The 17760-nt window shown below is 38.5% G+C and overlaps 1 protein-coding gene and 1 long non-coding RNA gene across 42 annotated transcripts in view; both read left to right on the forward strand.

Annotated features, from left to right (window-relative positions):
- LOC122459548 overlaps positions 1-7333 on the forward strand; it is a 183084-nt gene extending 175751 nt beyond the window's left edge. Inside the window, exons 2-3 of the long non-coding RNA XR_006280315.1 lie at positions 5374-5464; positions 6575-7333. This is a non-coding gene — a long non-coding RNA (uncharacterized LOC122459548). The remainder of the gene's footprint in view (positions 1-5373; positions 5465-6574) is intronic.
- NRXN1 (neurexin 1) overlaps positions 1-17760 on the forward strand; it is a 1286326-nt gene that overhangs the window by 420529 nt on the left and 848037 nt on the right. The window lies entirely within an intron of this gene.

Below are 17760 nucleotides of genomic sequence, written 5' to 3' on the forward strand. Positions count from 1 at the left end.
GCTCAGGTGAACGAGCCTCTGATAGTGTGGGTGATGTGATTAGGCCCTATGATGGTATCCCCTGAATAGATATGTGGACAGAGTTGGCAACGGGCTTTGTTGCAAGGATAGGTTCCTGGGTTAGTGGTTCTGTTGTGTGGTGTGTGGTTGCTGGTGAGGATTTGCTTCAGATTGGGGGGCTGTCTGTAAGCAAGGACTGGCCTGTCTCCAAAGATCTGTGAGAGTGATGGGTCGTCCTTCAGGATAGGTTGTAGATCCTTGATGATGCGTTGGAGAGGTTTTAGTTGGGGGCTGAAGGTGATGGCTAGTGGCATTCTGTTATTTTCTTTGTTGGGCCTGTCCTGTAGTAGGTGACTTCTGGGTACTCTTCTGGCTCTGTCAATCTGTTTCTTCACTTCAGCAGGTGGGTATTGTAGTTGTAGGAATGCATGATAGAGATCTTGTAGGTGTTTGTCTCTGTCTGAGGGGTTGGAGCAAATGCAGTTATATCGTAGAGCTTGGCTGTAGACAATGGATCGAGTGGTGTGATCTGGGTGAAAGCTGGAGGCATGTAGGTAGGAATAGCGGTCAGTAGGTTTCCGATATAGGGTGGTGTTTATGTGACCATCACTTATTGAACACTTCAATCTCTCTGGTCACTTGATTACAGACCTAAGAGTGGCTATCCTTCAACAAAAAAGCTTCAAAAACAGACTCCAACGAGTGACTGCTGAATTGGAATTAATTTGCAAACGGGATACAATTAACTTAGCCTTGAATAGAGACTGGGAATGGATGAGTCATTACACAAAGTAAAACTATTTCCCCATGTTATTTCTCCCCCCCACCCCACCCCCCACTGTTCCTCAGATATTCTTGTTAACTGCTGGAATTAGCCTACCTTGCTTGTCAACATGAACGGTTTTCCTCCTTCCCCCCCCCCCCCCCGCTGCTGGTGATGGCTTATCTTAAGTGATCACTCTCCTTACAGTGTGTATCATAAAACCCATTGTTTCATGTTCTCTGTGTGTGTATATAAATCTCCCCTCTGTTTTTTCCACCAAATGCATCCGATGAAGTGAGCTGTAGCTCACGAAAGCTTATGCTCTAATAAATTTGTTAGTCTCTAAGGTGCCACAAGTACTCCTTTTCTTTTTGTGAATACAGACTAACATGGCTGCTACTATGAAACATGTTTATCAGTGTTTGTCCTTAAGCCTTATTCAACTCCAGAAGAATGACATCCTCACAGACTGGATGTCAGGCAATGTTTAGCTTTTTATTTAGATGGAACCAAATCTTTCTCCTCCTCATCTCGTTTGTTAGTTTCATCTGCAGACTGAATGGAGGGTCAAGCAATTTCTTCATAGATGATCTTCAGGTGGATAACTTCCTGTATCATTAGAGCATTCAAAGTAGCACAAAATGTGCAAACTTATTCCCTGAGAACCCAGGAATGTCAAGAGTATTTCTAAATGATTGATGTTCCTATATCAATCACTTGCAGGGCTGCCTCTTGGTCCTTTGTGAATACTTTTACAAAGCACTATGCTATTACTGCTGTATCCAGATCAGATGCAAACTTTGGGAGGGCAACCCTGAATTCCTTGTTTAAATAGACTCCCAACCCCACCTCCTACAAGTACTGCTAGTGAATCATCTATTCTAAGTAGAATACACAGCTGCATGTACTCAGGAAAAAATGGTTACCTACTTGTATCTGTTCTTCAAGATGTGATGCAGACATGTATTCCACAACCACCATTCATCCCTTAGCATCAGTCCATACTTTTGACATTCAGTGTCAAAGAAGTTAGGGGGTCAGGGTCACACCACCCTTTTTGGCCAAGGGATCTACTAGATAAAGTTTCTGGTGCACCAGGCACACACACATCTAAGTAGAATACATGTCTACATCACATAGAATAGTTATAGATAGGTAACCATTTTATATGAAGCTTTCACTTTTTGTCAGCTTTGCATGGCACATTATTGGGATGGTGACTAGGTTCTGTGTGTACGCCTAAATCAATAAATATAATAGGCATAATTCACGCACCAGCAGCCACCACTTGTAGAAAGTTTGTCTGGATCAGAACACAACTCAAACTTCCAGCAACCCGCACTCTATTGGGGCCTATGGAACACCTGGCACAAGCTACCAAATGATTTGCTCCAGTCAGATATGGAGAGTGTCCAGAGTTCCCTGCAGATGTGGTCATTTAGTGTATTTCTTTGGCAGTATCTTTCAAAGTAAAAGTGATACCATTCCTGGTATATCTCCCCTCTTAAAAAATCACACACGTTCCTGTGAACATGGAAATAAATCAGGACCCACATGTGACAGATTCAGGACTTGATCTGAAAGCAATGGATGTCTCCATTATTCCTGGCCACATCAGAACAAGGCTAGAACTGCTCTTGGTAGCAAGGTCACCATTTTGACAATATGAAGGCCAGATGTGATTAGATGAAAGTTAAACTCTGCCTATGTAAATATAAATGTTTACTTATGCATAAATGTATATATCTGTTAGAGCTTGGAAAACAATGTACCTGAGGAATTTAACTGCTTCTTGCTTACAGAAAATCCACAAACATTGTGATTTCTACTAATTTTTAGTCAAATAATTTGCAAACACATTTTCTACCCTATAGATTGCTCAGAGGTCTCTCTGTAACTGCTCCACCCTCAGCAGTAAAAGTCGTGTTATTTACGTCACATGGTACTGTTTCTCCCAATTGCATGAGTGTTGTTCTTATCAGAAAGAAGTTTTGGAAAACAAACAAACAAAAAACAAAAAAGAGCCTTTTGTCTTTCCCTGGGAGAAGTAGAAGTTTAAAAGGGTTAATGACTCTTGAAGATTTTACACTATTTTCTTTCTGGGTTATCCATAACATTCCAAAGGTATCCATCCCTAGATGGAAAAATGAGCTATGATTTAAAAAAAAAGAATGGGCATAGAAATTAAATTACAGTTATCATGTTTACACAAAGTAATTGTTTATGGTCCTGGTTATAGGCAGCTCCTTGTCTAGCTGGTTTAATATCCTCCTTTCCTGGGCTTTATGTAGAGATTTTTTTCACCCATGTTTTGTAAAATGGTGCCCCATTCTACATCACCAGTTGCAATTTTTTAAATTTGACTGACAAAAATCAGCAGGATGGGGTGGGGAGTTTTACTTGTGTCTGACTGTTTTATATAAAATGCCTATATATACATACACACACACACTGTCCAACAGTGTTCTATAAGGTTGTAATGTTTGTGTTTCTAGTCACAACACAAACCAGAAGTCAAGCTTCAGTGATTTGCTGTATTTTAATAGAGCAACAAGCTAAATATGTACAGCATACAATTCACTGCAGTTTAGCATTACTCTTCTGTTGATACACAAGTGACTAAATTTGATGTTTTTATTTTGTAGTCAACATTTTAATTTAAATTCTAGTTCTTCAGATAAAACAAGCAAATCTGTGCCTTTGAAAGCTTTTTTTAAAAAAATTGAGTCGCAATTGAAACTTGTATTAAAATATCTGATCCTAAGCCTAAATTGTAGAAGTCAGAGATGGAAATATATCTATTAGATCATCCTGTCAATCACTCAGTGCAAGATTGTTGTCTACATTATTTTGTGTATTGTAATGATAGATATATTGTATTATTACAGGACATGACATTACACTGTTGAACAAAAGTCTGTAAGACAGTAATTTATAAAATTGTGTGAATTCCCCATAGATTATAGGCCAGATCCTTAGTTTGTGTATGCCATCATAGCTTCACTGACCTTTTACCAGTTTACCTCAGCTGAGAATCTGGTCCAATATAGCGATACGGTAGTATGCATTAAGATATATTACAATATCAATTCTTTTAAAAAATAGATAATTGAGTGGACTCTCTAGTTCTCATACGTTTAGAATTGGGTAGCACTAACTGAAGGTAGGTATAATGTCAGTAAGCACTGTGCAACCTTATTGCACACAGAGGGACTATTTCATCTTCTGCTTGATCTGCAATACCTCTGGCATCCAAGTGACAGGTGACCAGTAAATTGAGATTGCCAGTTGTAGCATGTTTTTGTGATGTAGGCAAAGTACCAAACTCCAGTGTTTTCTGATGGTTTAAGAGAGATTCACTCACTGCAGAAAGCTCAGACAAGCCTTGTATTCATTCCACTCAGGCCCTTAATGATGGGTTTATGTCAGGGTTAAGTGGTGCGCAGGACACACAGGTGTCATCCATTGTTGTGTGTAATACACTTACCCCACTGTGCCCACACCACACTGAATATGAATCTGTGACAGCTTCCAGCTGTGGGAATTATTCCTGTAGCTAGAGGTATTGAGGCTTATGCTTTCAGCTGTGGATGTCCCAATTCAATCCCTGGTCATTATAAAAGCCCTTTGTACATGTGGTGAATTTCATCCTTGGTGCCTAAAGGCTCTGTCCTGAAAATTGACATTTTACTATCCATGACATGAAGCTTACAACATTTTCATGTTTATATATAAAGTCAGATAGGACTAGTTCACCCATTCCCATAGGAGAAGCTTGGGAGGGAAATTTTTAAAGTTACTCTTGCATGATTTCTACCACTGTTCTCTCAGGTGATGGTGTTTGCCTAGACATCAAATGGGCAGGGAGTTTGACCCCCTATAAGGCCTCCAGCATCACAGCTTCACTGTCTGATATCCCACTTCTACAAGGACATTTCTGTTGCACATAGGGGTTCTGCACAAAAAAGTAGGGCCTGAAGCTTGATTATGTCTTGAACAGACTGTTTATTGTCTGGAGAGAGGACCAGTGTGCATAGCAGCCACTCCACTCAAGAATCCCTGACCTCATGGCATCTAGAAATGGAGCATGGTGCTACAGAGCAGGTTGAAATTCCCCCTAATTCCCACAGGTTGTGGGAGAGCTACATGTACACAGGGTTATTTCCAGGCATAGATTCATGTGAGACAACCTAGCTTACAGAAATGGTTCTGCAAAAGTTACCAGTTGTGTAATCCTTGTAATAATTAAAATACCTTCTCATTGTTGTCTTCGGGATGTAAGAGTTTGAGTTTGTATTTGAGCAGTCATGATATAGAACAAAATGAACCAACTCTGTAAGGAAGCAGCTGGAAAGAAAGTGTTAAGCCAATATGCTAGATACATTTTAAAATACAATCCAGAAATAACCAATACAACCTGATAGGGAATATAGGGGAAAGCAGAACTACAGGCATAAGCTAATATAGGAAGTGGTTGATTATGAGATAGAGATATTGTTGTGGTTGTTTTTTTTGTCCGGGGTAACTAACCATTTTGAAGAATTGGGATTTTGTGAAGTAATGCTATTAATTATTTGTGTATATTTTAATTTCCTGGGTCTATTTTCTAGACTCATATGGCCTTGTTGTATGCCACCAAAGTATATCTAGCTGTTAGAAAGACGAGGAATAGAGGGCATGGCCTTTTGAAATGGAAGATTGGTTAGGGTTACTCCTTCTCTATCTGTTAAGATTATAAATAAAAATGTCTAAATAAAATGAGAGATGACTGACAAAGTTCCTATCTGTTCCATTTTCTGCAGACCTAGAATTGCCTGACTTTGCACTGGTCTACGCTATTGCTTAAGTCAACATAACTTATGTTGCTTAGGGGTGTGACAAAGACATACACCCTGAGTGATGCAAATTTCATCAACTTAAGTGCTGTCGACACTGGTGCTATGTTGGTGGGAGATGCTCTCCCACCGCCATAGCTTCCACCTCTTGCTCTCCTGTTGGCATTGGTGCAGCTGCACCTCTGTAGCACCGTAATGTAGACTTGCCCTTTGATTGAGGGTAGGCATCTACCTACTAGTAAGTATCACCAAATGCCTGGTCCATTAAAGCATGAATCTACCCATTAAAGTGTGGATGTCAGAGCTGTACGTGCCAATACAGGGTGTCAAGGCTGGAATGGGTCAAAGCCTAGTCTCACTGAAATCAGTAGAAATGTTGCAGCTTACTTCAATGGGACCAGAATTTGGCTCTTAATTAAAAAGACCAGGACGAAAGTAGGTGTATGTAACATTATCCAATGAAAATGAAAGGCCCATGTTTCAAGCTGGAATGTGTATACTAAAAAAAAAACAAATACAATCCAGTGTGAGAATAACAAGCTGTCCCTACCATTACATGCTTGAATTTAAAATATATATTTATATACTTTAAAAGATACTTTATATAGGAAAAAGTGAACTACTGATGTTTCCATTGAACATATGATGCAGAGTCCATTATATACTGAGCCTTGGTGGGACAATTCTACAGTTATTCTGTGAATAAGAACATTTTCACTAGGGAAAGTTTATTGTGCATGGCTTTTTCTGCTGCAATCATCTTAGTTGTTAGTAGCTGAAATTGGAAAATTGATTTGAGCATAATTTTCCATTTAAAACACTCAGATTTCTTGAAGGTCTAACTACTGCCAGGCATATCCTGGTGTGAATATCTTATGGTAGTTAATTGTCAGGGTAATGCCTTTTATATAGTTCCTGCTGACTTCATTTTGTATTTGTTGCAATATTTCAGACTTGTCATACCTTCCATTTACAGAAGCACTCGGAGCTTTGATGCAGTACTTAAAGAATAATGTACAAAACATCACCAATATGAAGTTAAATGCAGTAGTTCCAATCAATGGGAAACTTAAACCAATGCGGATTTTGACAGAGTAAGGAGTGAAAGAAGAGGCTGTTGTGAAGAGCAATCGACAATATTAGGTTTCATCTTAAAAACTCGGGGGAAAATGATTGTGAAGTACCTTCAAAGAATCATCTTATTCTTGAATATGTGAAAGTTGAAATTATTTTGGTCTTATAGCAAAATAGCAATGATATATTGCATATTACATAAACCACTGAATTAGTAAACTCCTGCTGAACCATCGTTTTATTTTTGTATTCCATAGTATGCCATCCTATTGGGATAACCAAAACAACCTCAAGCCAAGACTATATTTTCATACAATTAATTAGCCTCATAATTCTTAATATTGCTAACTTTCTACATTTAGTTTTTTTAAACTCAGTTATGGAAAACCAGTTGACTTGTTTGAATTAAGTTGTAAATATTGTTGGCTTAGAGAGAGAATGGCTTAAGTATGAAGATTATTGGGCATAACAAAGGTTGTACAACACATCTTTAACATTCTGTCAAGCCTATGCAACATGTAGAAGTGCTAATCAAGTAGAACACTCTGAACCTTGGGGTCAATAAAAATCCACAATACTGTGTTTGTTAGCCATTTGTATATCCAAATTACTAATTAAAGAGGAATCTGGTGACTTCACCACACCTCCTGCTGACTCCTCATTGTACACATTTTAAAGCCCTTTGATAGTTAGTCCTTAGTGTATTTTCTTCCAGTTATCATAGCATCTTACAAAATCCTCACCCCAGGGGAAAACATCAAAGATTTATTTCCTTAATCACAAAAATGGGGGGTGGGGGTAGAATACAAACCTCAGGTTTATGGGGAAAATAGGACCATTTCAAATGAGGTTTAAATTAATGTTATTTGTGTAATTGTAATGTTTTTAAAGGGCGATGCCACTGTGGAAACCAGGAGTACATTTCTTAACTGCAGTAGTGTCTGTATCGGAACTGAAATCAAAAGCAACCCCATAGCATCAAAAACAATCCCCATTCAGGTCCTCTTGGAATAAAAACAGTGGTTATCAGGGAGGGTAGTTCGTATTATACCAACTCCTTGTTATTTATATTACAGTTGTACCTGAGCACGAACTGTACCAACACATAATCCCACAGAGTTCACAATACAAATAGACAAGACAGAGAAAGAGGGAAAGATGAGACAGCAGTGAAGTGACTTGTTTGAGGTGTCACAAACTAGTGGCAGAGCTGAGAATAGAAACCACTTATCCAAACCCCCAGTCTAGCATGTTGCTGCCTTGTGGGGCAGCCTGCAAAAGTTGCTAAGTAACTATTATTTCATGCTCTTTTTATAGATGGTGACACTAAAGCACAGACAAATTAAGTGATCTACTCTTGCCTTCACCAAGCTGGTATTTGGAATTCCATAGGCCATAGAACATTTTTCACTTGGTAAATGTTGTCTTCGCTCACCTGTGAAGTTAAATTGTGTTCCAAATTTTCATTCCATAGCCATGTTAAAAAACAAAAACCACAACAACAAAGAAAGGAAAAGAAAGAGATAGATATGTGGTGCATTTTTTACTTCAGTTGAAATTTAGTTTAATTTGGAACAAGTAGGAGAAAGAGAAACCATATAATGGTGTGGTAATCAGTACACAAATGGATAGATAAGAAAGCCACTTGGTTGGTCAGAAACATTAACTCAAAGATTCTGCTGTTAAAATTCTATTTATACAATTGTAGTATTGAAATTCTGTTTTAATTTGAGCATACAGTATTCCATTAGTACCAAAACTTAATACAATAGGGATTGCAATCAAAACTCTGTTAGAGAATCTGTAGGGAATTGGAGCCTTGAGGTACAAGGCAGATAACAATTAGAGGAAGCCTCCTTGACTGACAGCCACAATAATTTCTTGTTTCTCTGGAAGTTGAAAAAGGTTTAAATAATGTTATGAATTTAATAACTGGCCTGATGTTTCAGTAATGACTGCTAGTATTTTATGTGAATAACATTTCAATTTTAATTAATATCAAGGTTTCCAGAGTAGTCATCAAAAGGCTTTAATAAGTCTAATGAAGAATGCTCAATAAAATCAAATAGTGTGTACTATACCTAAATGGCTTTTACACATTTTCTTATGGTGTTATTAAATGGTAAGAGCTTTTAAGAAAGTAAAAATAGTTCAGCAAGCCAAATAAAACACCAGCTTGTAGAATTATATTGAATTACTAGCTTATACCTTTTCATAATACTAACATTTTGTGAATACACACTGGTTCTGTCACTCTGGTTATTGCACCATAGAATTTTCTTAATGCAGCAAGTCTAAGACCAAACTGGCCTCTGGGGCTATGTGTCTAAACAGCTGATGAGTAATTACTGGGAACCTTTGAGGCATAGGCAAAGAAAGGAGCAGGCTATTAGGAGCACTTGTATTTGAGTTATGAGGTGAAGCAGATTGTTAGTTATTTTTGCTGTAGGGAAGAACTAAAGTACATCTTATTTCGTTTAAAGGATAAAAGAAATTGAAGCTCTTGTACTTTCAGTTTGCTTTGCATTTTTGCCATGTCTATAGCATTTTGAAGTTCTTGTGCCTCAAAGAGTTAACACTGTTTTACACAAAACCATAATCCTTGTGCAGAACTCTCATTTGTATCCACAGCCATGTTGTAAGGCACCAGGAGTGGCATACAAGAGAGTAGTGGACAGTTAATGGGGTTGTCACATCTGGGGTTCTCTCTGCTATAGGCACGCTCCCCTCACTTGTGTCAGGCTAGCATCTTTTAGACCACCACCACAGATGGCTACATTGAGCGTAGAGGTAATTTCTCAATTCCACAGCAGCTGGAAGATGGGGGTAATATCTATCCTGGAGAATGAACAATAGCGTACATATCAGCTGCTACTGAAGGGAGTTGGTGTGCAGCGGCGACCCATATCTTCAAACAAGAGTGAATAATTGCGTTATGGTGCTTCAGCCAGCAACTGTATTTGAGGACTTGGCTGAGACCTTGATAGTCTACAGTCTTTGTACCATACATGGAAACCAGATGTAGCAGTATCCGAAAATGAAAACGGATCATTTGTTTTTAGGCTTCTTGCCCTAGGGGTTACAAAATCTTTATTGTAAAGTTATGGCCTTGCCAGCCACTTTAAATGGATGTATTTTCTTTGTTTATGTGTTTTGTTTATGAGCTTTATATTAATGTTCTTGTTGCAGTTACTTTATTCTTATGTTTCTCTATTTTTAAGGAGTACAAAGTTATGACTCAATTTTATTCAGAAAGATGTTAAGAAAAAGTTTCAAAAGGGTATATTAGCATTGTTATTTAGGTAATTGAAGGTTGCACCTGATAAATGAAATAAATTAATCAATCCTCTAAATGCATCTTTAGGGCCTTCTGGCATACTAAAATATTTTCTTGAATAAATGAGAGGGACGTAAGTAGATATGATTTAAATATGACCGACAGAGGCATTGTAGAGAAATGAACTGATTCACAACACTCATTTTTAAGAAAATCTCTAAAAAGGGTCGTGTAATATCCAACACTGTCCATCCCTACCCCATCCATTCTTCTTTACCTCATTTGTTTTGTCATGCCTAAAGTCTATACTGTAAACTCCTAAGGACAGGAGCCTGTCAAATTATCTATCACATAAAATACTGAACACCTTTTTAGGTGCAGCACAAATAATGGTACAAATGCTCTGCTGCTGTAATGCTATTGGCTTCAGTGGAATTACATTATCAGAGGATTTGGTCCTACAATGGATTGGCTCTGAAATGTCAATGCTGCACCACAACTCAATTATTTTACACATTTAAATCCTGTTGCATTTTAACAGAATAACTGCAGGCTTCTATAAAAAAAAGCTATTGGTGACATCTCAGTATGGAAATGTCCTTATTAAGCATTCTTAAAGATATATTGACTTCTGAGGAAACAAGTCAGGAGGTAATACTGAATTTATGAAAAACAAGTCTTCAAAAAAGCCTTAAGTGCAGAACATAGAATCATAGAATCATAGAATATCAGGGTTGGAAGGGACCCCAGAAGGTCATCTAGTCCAACCCCCTGCTCAAAGCAGGACCAAGTCCCAGTTAAATCATCCCAGCCAGGGCTTTGTCAAGCCTGACCTTAAAAACCTCTAAGGAAGGAGATTCTACCACCTCCCTAGGTAACGCATTCCAGTGTTTCACCACCCTCTTAGTGAAAAAGTTTTTCCTAATATCCAATCTAAACCTCCCCCATTGCAACTTGAGACCATTACTCCTCGTTCTGTCATCTGCTACCATTGAGAACAGTCTAGAGCCATCCTCTTTGAAACCCCCTTTCAGGTAGTTGAAAGCAGCTATCAAATCCCCCCTCATTCTTCTCTTCTGCAGACTAAACAATCCCAGCTCCCTCAGCCTCTCCTCATAAGTCATGTGCTCTAGACCCCTAATCATTTTCGTTGCCCTTCGTTGTACTCTTTCCAATTTATCCACATCCTTCCTGTAGTGTGGGGCCCAAAACTGGACACAGTACTCCAGATGAGGCCTCACCAGTGTCGAATAGAGGGGAACGATCACGTCCCTCGATCTGCTCGCATAACATATGTAATCCTGACATAACATATGTAATCCTGATTACTTTGCCATGTTGCAGAGGTTTTCTTAGATTTTCTTGGGTTTGATGATGACATCTTTGATTGGGAAAACTATTTACAATTCATGTATTAACAGATATTTTTAATATTCTAAATATTACCTTGCTTTTCATATAAATTGTCTGAAAGTCTGTCAGTGAAAGAAGAAATTTTCTCCTACTTCAGTACAAATGCATGTTAATAAAAATATCTGGTATTTTCTCATAGTGAATTATCAGTTTGATTCTTCTGAAATATGTATGACTGTGACCATTTATCCATCAGCTTTCTCTAAGTTTTTTCACCTTTGTTACTCCAGTAATGGTACAGTTCTAGGGCCAAGAGTATCACAAATGGATGCCTAAAGCTAGGGCCCCAATCCTTCATTGAGTTCCCTGACGGTGGATCCCTGCATCCATGTGGAGCCCTACTTGCATTGTGGAATCAAGATTTAAGCAAGTGGCTTGACTTTTCCAAAGTGCTGAGCCACCCACAAGGGAGCTGCTGGGTATTGCATACTTTCGAAACGCTTATTTATGTAACTAAATATGAGTTTTGAAGCATACATTTTAGACATCTTTATTTTTAATCTCGGCCTAAATCTCATTCCTGCAGAATTCGGAAATTATTCAGAACACAATATTTTTTATGTTCAAAATACAGGTAAACCTGGACTTTCAAAGCCCCAAATCTGAAATTCCTATCCAAATTCACTTTTTTACCTATGTCACTAAAACCATCATAAAATCAGGCTCTACTTGTATACATTATAGGACCAACTATCAGATGTTGTGAACATTTGTAAATATTGATTATGTTAATGATACTGCAGTACAATAACACAATTAGAATGCATGTCTCAACTTATTAGCATATATTTACATTTGTTACCGTGGACCTTTTGTGATTAGGTATCACATTTGTTATTTCTGTCCTAACTGGTTATTTTGGTTCTTTCCAAGTTCCAAGTTGTGGTATACCTGTTAAGTTTAAAAGGTATGAAATTAGGAAAGCCCCTATGCCAGCCTGCTTTAATGCATCCTCTATCTTAAAGGTCACAGCCATATATGGATCTTGTGCTTTAACTCATCACCATCTATCTAGGTGAAAAGTCCTAAACATATGTATGCTAACCTTTCCTTAGCTCAACATACAGGATGTGGCCTGCAGGTCCCTTGTGTTACAGTCAAAATATACTCTAATATAAACCATTTATAATAAAACAAATAATCAAACCCATAAGAAAATAAGAAACTTATAAGAAAAGATATATAGGCAAGAAAGCAGGCTAGCCTTAGATGTATCTCATGTACCTGTTATGGACATCAGATCATTGCCAGTACACTTCTGTGGTTGATTCATGTACCTAGGGTGACCAGACCTCCCAATAAAATCGGGACTGTCCCGATTTTTAGGTCTTTGTCCTGCGTCTCGACCAATGCATGATTGGGACAACATTAGTCCCGATATTGCAGTTTTGGCCACTTGGTTTTTTTTTTTTTTTTTTGCTTCGGCAACTCTGGCTGCTTGTTTTTTTTTTTTTTTGCTTCCCCGATGTCCCGATATTTTCTCGTTTAATCTGAGGTTTCAGAGTAGCAGCCGTGTTAGTCTGTATTCGCAAAAAGAAAAGGAGTACTTGTGGCACCTTAGAGACTAACAAATTTATTAGAGCATAAGCTTTCGTGAGCTACAGCTCACTTCATTGGATGCATCCGATGAAGTGAGCTGTAGCTCACGAAAGCTTATGCTCTAATAAATTTGTTAGTCTCTAAGGTGCCACAAGTACTCCTTTTCTTTTTTCGTTTAATCTGGTCACCCTACATGTACCTGTGGTCAGAACTTCCCCTTAAACTCTGTTTTCAGCTTCACAAATACTTGGGGTTTTCTGTTGGGCCCTTTATCTGTGCAAAGTTTATTTGTTCAAAATTCATAAGCCTCAAAGCTTATGCTAACTTGCTGAAGCGAATGTCTTATAGGATACAGGCCTGTAGGTTTCTTGGATTACTGTTGAATATAATGCCAAGAAGTAAATATAAAAAAGACAAAGTAGCCCACTGGGCTACAGGCCTCTAGCCACTACCCGCATACAAATAATTAATAATAATACTATATTGACCTTCCATACCCAAATATACACTTTCTGAAACCTCATGCTAATGTTTATTTGTGTTATATTCCATTTTTAACCTAGACACACAGTAGATCATTCTGTTTTTCCTGGAGAAAGAGGGGAAAAAATTTTCCAAGAGAAAAAAAAATGAACAGCCCACTCCCAAACATTCAGAAACTATATTTTGTTATGCATAAAATTATGCTTTATTTTCGGTTATCCTGTTAAATACATTACACTTAAAATTTCTTATTTTCACTGTGTAAATTTTGGCAATCATGTGTACAATATGTACAAAGGTAACATAAATAATTTTACAGGTTGATTCAATGCCAGTAAAATACTCCAGTATTGCTTCTCCTTAAAAGACAGCAAACGGAGTCTTCCCCTATCATCATCTCCTTACAGACGAAAGCTTGTGTAGTGTAATATTTCCCAAAATCCAATCAATGAATCATGCTTTTTACCTTAGCCACACTGACTTTAATTGGATCACAAGAAAATAAAATTACAAAATTATTACATTAGTGCTGTGAAATGTCTTGTAGACAAGCTACAACTTCACTCGTTAAGTTCAGTTTCCTTTCCAACTCCAGCTGCAGTTGCTTCTAACTGATAAGCCTTTTGAACTGTGCTGCACAATTTCTAGATCTGAAAGGTACAGTATATTGCCCACAGTCATTAAAGCTCCATACGCCATACTGTAAATAGAAAACTTATTCCTTGCTGCCTGGGCTGAAAATCTATAAAGAATAGATTGGAAATGCATCCGATGAAGTGAGCTGTAACTCACAAAAGCTTATGCTCAAATAAATTTGTTAGTCTCTAAGGTGCCACAAGTACTCCTTTTCTTTTTGCGAATACAGACTAACACGGCTGCTACTCTGAAAAGAACAGATTGTTATTCAGAGGTATTTTCAGGGTCCATTTTTGGGTGGTTGGTTGGGTACACAAAAACGTCATCTGGAATTTACATATGATTGTCACTAGTACAATAGTGCAGCTAATGAAGTCTGTGCAAGTGACAAGGCAGATAAAGCGCTTCCTGAATCTGCAGCTCATTGGAAATACTTTATCATATGACTCTCTCTACCTGTGACAAATGAAGTCAAATCCCAGACTGAATTTGTGCCTTCTAGAAAATAGACAATGTTGCTGTTGCCTATTGTGCTAGGCTCTACTCAAAGATGCATGTCGTATCATTTGAACTGTTATCCACATGAGACTAAGCCAATACCACAATATGTATTCCATATCATGTCACAGGTTAATGTCTTTTCTGCTTTGAGAAGCTTGGGGACTCTATAAAGGCCCTTTACAATTTATTTTCCAAAAATAGTTCCTTTAATATTTTATTCTACAAAATGATTTACAAAGAGAAGGCAGTGTTGCAATGGAAAATGTCAGGAGTTGATGGTTTTGTTTTCACAAAGTCCTCTGTTTTATCCGTTCTCCTTATTCATCTCCATAAAAGCTAGTAATGGGAAAGACCTGTTAGGTCATTCCAGCTAGCACTGAACACCTCCAGCAAAGTCCTTGAATTCTTTCAATTCCCATTGAAATCTGTGCTTGCTGGAGGTGCTCAGCACCTGGCAGATTGAGGCCTTTAATTCATCCCCATGAAGGTATGGGATTCTTTCCTGCAGTATATTCCTATAGTACTTCAGTAATGTTATTTTCCAGTGGCATGTGGATTTTCCAGTGGCATGTTCCAGTTAGTATATGCTTAACCAGAGGGGAAGGGAGTCTCCTTTTTTATCTGTGGAATGTAGTTAAGGAACTGTATGCTTTGTTTCCTATGTTGACAGGGCCAAATTGTGTTAAGACCATATTTGTAACTCATGTCTGAAGCCCAGCACAGATAGGGTCTTGGAGCCTTCCCAGCTTCAGATGATCAAAATCACAGTGTAAATTCACATGTAGGCACTTATTTCAAGGCCATGTAACAAACTTTAACTTCTCTTTGAAAGAAAGGCATTTGTGCAAGATACAAAATGAAAGCCTTTCATATGGTGTCTGCTTGCTCACACACACTGCTCCATCCTGGTGGATCTGATTACAGAGAAAGATGCTGGCTCTTCTGTACTGTCTCTCCTTCTAAAATCAACTCAGCACATAAAAGTAAGTGCTTATTATGCACAAAACAGTATTGTATAGGCGATTGTTGGAAGATTTATTGTTATGCAGTGCTTATTTGAACAGTAGTTAACTAGGACCAGAAAATTGCTTGTTTTTTATTATTGCATCCAAACCCCAGGACATGTACTAATTTCACGGTGGTGTATAGTACTGAGAGAGAGAGAGAGAAATATTCAGTTATAATGTATCAGGACCTTAAGCTTTTAGTGTTGGAAATAATGTTCTTTATCAGATAAATGAACTATTTAACTATATTTTTTCATATCAACTATATAATACATTAGTTTTTCAACTATTGTTATATCCCTTTGTTCTCTCAATTACATCTGTGTGCTAGTAATAGCATGTGACTCAAGAAGCAGTTTGAAATAACTTTTTATGCTTCCCTGATGATTTATGTTCTACTTTTCCCCCAATGCTAAAATGAGGAAGAGATTAAGTTTGAAAACAGTGTTCTAATTCTGAAAATAATAAAATTCAGATTTTCTTTAAAACACTCTGGAATCTGTGTAAAGTAAAGCATGGGAGGAAGTTTTTGGATTGTTTGGTTATTTTGTATCAGCAATAACCTTGCTCGCATGGATTGTCATGTGTAATGTGATTGAAGTCCATGGGACTACCTGTGGAATGAGGGCATTAGTAAGTGTGAGTAAAGCGGGTAGTGATCAATGGCTCCATGTCTAGTTGGCAGCCGGTGTCAAGTGGAGTGCCCCAGGGGTCGGTCCTGGGGCCCGTTTTGTTCAATATCTTCATAAATGATCTGGAGGATGGTGTGGATTGCACTCTCAGCAAATTTGCGGATGATACTAAACTGGGAGGAGTGGTAGATACGCTGGAGGGGAGGGATAGGATACAGAAGGACCTAGACAAATTGGAGGATTGGGCCAAAAGAAATCTAATGAGGTTCAATAAGGATAAATGCAGGGTCCTGCACTTAGGATGGAAGAATCCAATGCACCGCTACAGACTAGGGACCGAATGGCTCGGCAGCAGTTCTGCGGAAAAGGACCTAGGGGTGACAGTGGACGAGAAGCTGGATATGAGTCAGCAGTGTGCCCTTGTTGCCAAGAAGGCCAATGGCATTTTGGGTTGTATAAGTAGGGGCATAGCGAGCAGATCGAGGGACGTGATCGTTCCCCTCTATTCGACACTGGTGAGGCCTCATCTGGAGTACTGTGTCCAGTTTTGGGCCCCACACTACAGGAAGGATGTGGATAAATTGGAAAGAGTACAACGAAGGGCAACGAAAATGATTAGGGGTCTAGAGCACATGACTTATGAGGAGAGGCTGAGGGAGCTGGGATTGTTTAGTCTGGAGAAAAGAAGAATGGGGGGGATTTGATAGCTGCTTTCAACTACCTGAAAGGGGGTTTCAAAGAGGATGGCTCTAGACTGTTCTCAATGGTAGCAGATGACAGAACGAGGAGTAATGGTCTCAAGTTGCAATGGGGGAGGTTTAGATTGGATATTAGGAAAAACTTTTTCACTAAGAGGGTGGTGAAACACTGGAATGCGTTACCTAGAGAGGTGGTAGAATCTCCTTCCTTAGAGGTTTTTAAGGTCAGGCTTGACAAAGCCCTAGCTGGGATGATTTAACTGGGACTTGGTCCTGCTTTGAGCAGGGGGTTGGACTAGATGACCTTCTGGGGTCCCTTCCAACCCTGATATTCTATGATTCTATGATTCTATGATTCTAAAGGTATCACAATCACACCCTTAACTTGGGTTTAATTGTGGCTTTGCCACAAGACCTGAACCAGGAACAGCACATTGTTGCTCTGTCCCTGGAGCATACCAGGAAGCACCACATAAGATGGACCATGATTTGGTCCATAGCTTGTGTTCGTCAGACAATTATCATATCACAGAAGGAACAAGAAGAAAAGGAGTACTTGTGGCACCTTAGAGACTAACAAATTTATTAGAGCATAAGCTTTCGTGAGCTACAGCTCACTTCGAAGGAACAAGGAAACACCCTTATTTTTATTGTCATAGCACCTGGAAAAGTGATTTAACCTCAGAATTGTGCATACTCAAACAGGCAGGCAAACAGTGTGTTCATTTTCTTGAAGCAGTGCTTTGATTTATGGAAAACTATTCTGTTTCTTGAGGGGAAAATTAATACCAGTAGTTTGTTAACTGTTTGTTTGCCTGACATTTGCAGAAGGGTACATGGATTCTGTGTGCAGCTTTCCAGTTATAACAGAATCTTGAAGACCATGTCAGGGTCATTTTGTA

This window comes from Dermochelys coriacea, chromosome 3, assembly GCF_009764565.3.
Source record: "Dermochelys coriacea isolate rDerCor1 chromosome 3, rDerCor1.pri.v4, whole genome shotgun sequence".
NCBI lineage: Eukaryota > Metazoa > Chordata > Testudines > Dermochelyidae > Dermochelys > Dermochelys coriacea.